Below are 3430 nucleotides of genomic sequence, written 5' to 3'. Positions count from 1 at the left end.
AAAACCTGAAACAATGAAACTACTAGAAGAAAACATAGGGGAAATGATCCATGATATGGGGCTGGGCAAGGATTTCTTAAATAAAACTTCAAAACCACAAGCACTTAAAGCAAACATAGGCAAGTGGAATCACATCAAACTAAAAAGCTTTTGCACATCAAAGGAAACTGTTAGCAGAGTGAAAAGACAACCCACAGAATGGGAGAAAGTATTTGCAAACTCTATACCTGGCAAGGTGTTAATATCAAGAATATGTAAGGAATTGAAACAGCTCAACAAAATAAATAAATAACCCCATTGAGAAATGGGCAATGATCTTAATAGACATTTCGCAAAAGAAGACATGCAAAAGGCCAACATGCATCTGAAAAAATGCTCAACATCACTAATCATCAAGGAAATGCCAATCAAAGCCACAATGAGATACCATCTCAGTCCAGTTATAATGGCTATTATCAAAAAGACAAAAGAAAACATGTGTTGGCAAGGAAGTGGCAAAAAGGGAAGATATGCACACTGTTGGGGCGAGTGTAAACTACTCCAGCCATTATGGAAAATAGTATGGAGGTTCCTCAGAAAATTAGAAATAGAATGACCATTTGATACAGCAATCCCACTACTAGGTATGTACCCAAAGGAAATGAAGTCAGTATGTCAAAGAGATATCTGCACTCCCGTGTTTATTGCACACAATTTACAATAACCGAGAGACGGAATCAACCTAAGGGTCCAATAACAGATGAATGGATGTTTTTTAATGTGATTTATATACACAATGGAATACCATTCAGCCATAAAAAAATGAAAGAAATCATGTCATTTGTGACAACCGGGATAAACTTGGAGGGCATTATATTAAGTGACATAAGCCAGGCACAGAAGGACAAATGCAACATGACCTCACTCGTATGTGGAATATAAGGGGGAAAAAAGATATTATAGAGGTAGAGAAAAGAACAGTAGTTACCAGAGACTGGGGGTGGGGTGGAAATAGCGAAATAGGGAGAGGCTGGCCAATGGGTACAAAAGTCACAATTGGAAGAAATAAGGTCTGATGTTCTATTGCACAGTTGGGCGACTATGGATAACAGTTAAGTTTTGTATATTATATAGAAGCTAGAGGAGAGACTTCTGAATGTTTTTGCCATAAAGAAATGATAATTATACAACCTACATAAGTATCAAAATATCAGATTGTAGCCCATAAGTGTGTACAATTACAATGTGTAAGTCAAAATAAAAGAAAAGAAAAACATATAAGTAGGGACAGATTGGTTTTGAACAAAGTCATAGTCTGTCGCTTCTGTCTTCATGGCCAAGTTCTCTGACAGCTGAAGGAACTCTGAGCAAGGTGCTCTGAAAGAGATGGGAATTAGCTGAGGACATCCCAAATAGCCCTGAACTGTGCTGCTACCTGCACATTTGCTTAAGGCCCCAGACATTCCAGATGCCCAATATGGATATTTCCTTTCATGGGGGATATAACAAGACTGTTCAAATTGTAGTCTTTTCTGAAGGAGAGTATTTTTTCTTCCATTTCTTTTAGAATTTAAATTGGCTAATCTTGTTGTTCAAATTCTATATGTATCCTAAGTATAGAAAAAATTCTAGGTGGCATCCTACTATGCATTTACTTGGTACAGCTCACAGCACCCCATGCTCTTCCCTGGGTAACTCTCCCTACATCTGTTCCTCTTGTTGACAAATCAGCAGAACAAGCAAATTAGAAGGGTTGATTCACATGCAGGCAGTCTTGAAATGCTTCAGAGTTCTCAGGCAATTACACGTGGTCTATGGTACTCTTATTCCCAACTGTATCCCCATTCCCCAAAGTAGGTGCTGTTGCTATTTTAAATGAATATATAAGTGGAATTAGTCAGCAAATTGTTTGCACAGGGGCACAAAGTTTCTCCTATCCCAACACTGAATGTTATTAATTAAGGTGAGATTTGAAGACTGGGAGGTAAAACACAAAATCACTTCCATCATTTATGGAACGGTGTTTTTCCGTGTTGCTGTTTGGGAAGCAGACTTCAGAGGAAGATATGACTCTAGAAGAAGTGCCAGAGAGTTTCTCTGCCCCTTCTGTCACTGGCTTTGAGATGGAGGAAGTGGCCACTGACCAACGAATGCTGGAGATGTGTATAAGCTGGAAATGGCAAGAAACAGATTCTCTCCTAGGCCTCCAAATGAAAATACAGCCCTGCCTACATCATAATTTTAGCCCAGTAAAACCTGTGTTGGACTTCTGAGCTCCAGGACTGCAAAATGATAAATTTCTAATATTTAAGGCACAGAGTTTGTGGTAAGTTCCTACAGCAGACCTAGAAGACTAACAGAAGCCTTTATAGCATTTTCCTATGGGGACCTTCCACAGTGAGGAAACTAAGAGCCACCGCACCCCTCAGTTTTCTGCTGAGCCGTACAAACCCTCCCATAAATAAGTCAGGACACACAGTCTCTCAGGCAGAGAGAGGACGTGTGAAGGTCCAGGGCTGTGTGGGGAGGAAAAAAAGGCTGAGAGTCCTGAGAGGAGGTGGCAGGATAGCTATAATGCTGCTGACAGTAATAAACTGTCATGTGTTCAGCCTGGAGGCTGCTGATCGTGAGAGTGAAATCGGTCCTAGACCCACTACCACTGAATCTATGAGGAACCCCAGATTCCCAGGTGGATGCCCAGGTGATGAGGAGCTTAGGAGCCTATACTGGTTCCTGCTGGTGCCAGGCTAAGTAGTTCTTCTTGTCAGAGCTGGATTAGAGACTCTGGCTGGACTCACAACTGATGGTGACCCTCTGTCCTTCAGACACAGCCAGGGATCCTGGATACTGGGTCATCGTGATGTCCCCACAGGCACCTGCAATCAGAAATGGACAGTGACCACATATTGCATCACTAAGATATTAAAATGTATGTCTAAAAATGTAGCTTTGGATATTTATCATACATAATTAGACTATATTAGGTAAAATAGTTTATTTATTTTGCATTTTAAAATTATTTTCTAGTTTTGTAAGGATATTACTCATCTAAACATCTCACCTGATTCCCAGACTGCCAGGAAGATGAGGAGTTAGGGCCGTGGCACCATCTCGCTGTGTTCACCCGTCTGATGGACTCTGGCCTCTAAGACAGCTCTACGCAGTCAGTCTAGTGCCTGAGGAGCTTGNCATTAACTACCCTGTCCTGATCATTATACAACCTACATATATATCAAAATATCAGATTGTACCCATAAGTGTGTACAATTATAAGGTGTAAGTCAAAATAAAAGAAAAGAAAAATATATAAGTAGGGACAGATTAGTTTTGAACAAGGTCAGAGTCTGTCGCTTCTGTCTTCATGGTCAAGTTCTCTGACAGCTGAAGGATCTCTGAGCAAGGTGCTCTGTAAGAGATGGGAATGAGCTGAGGGCATCCTAAATAGATCTGA

General features: G+C 40.6%; 1 pseudogene; it reads right to left on the bottom strand.

Annotated features, from left to right (window-relative positions):
* Positions 1–2445: 2445 nt before the first annotated feature.
* Positions 2446–2835, bottom strand: LOC103582464 (annotated as a pseudogene).
* Positions 2836–3430: the final 595 nt, after the last annotated feature.

This window comes from Galeopterus variegatus, unplaced genomic scaffold (assembly GCF_000696425.1).
Source record: "Galeopterus variegatus unplaced genomic scaffold, G_variegatus-3.0.2 Scaffold16365, whole genome shotgun sequence".
Classification (NCBI taxonomy): Eukaryota; Metazoa; Chordata; class Mammalia; order Dermoptera; family Cynocephalidae; genus Galeopterus; species Galeopterus variegatus.
Note: the sequence above shows the minus strand (reverse complement) of the source record. Positions and strands in the feature narration are given on the sequence as shown.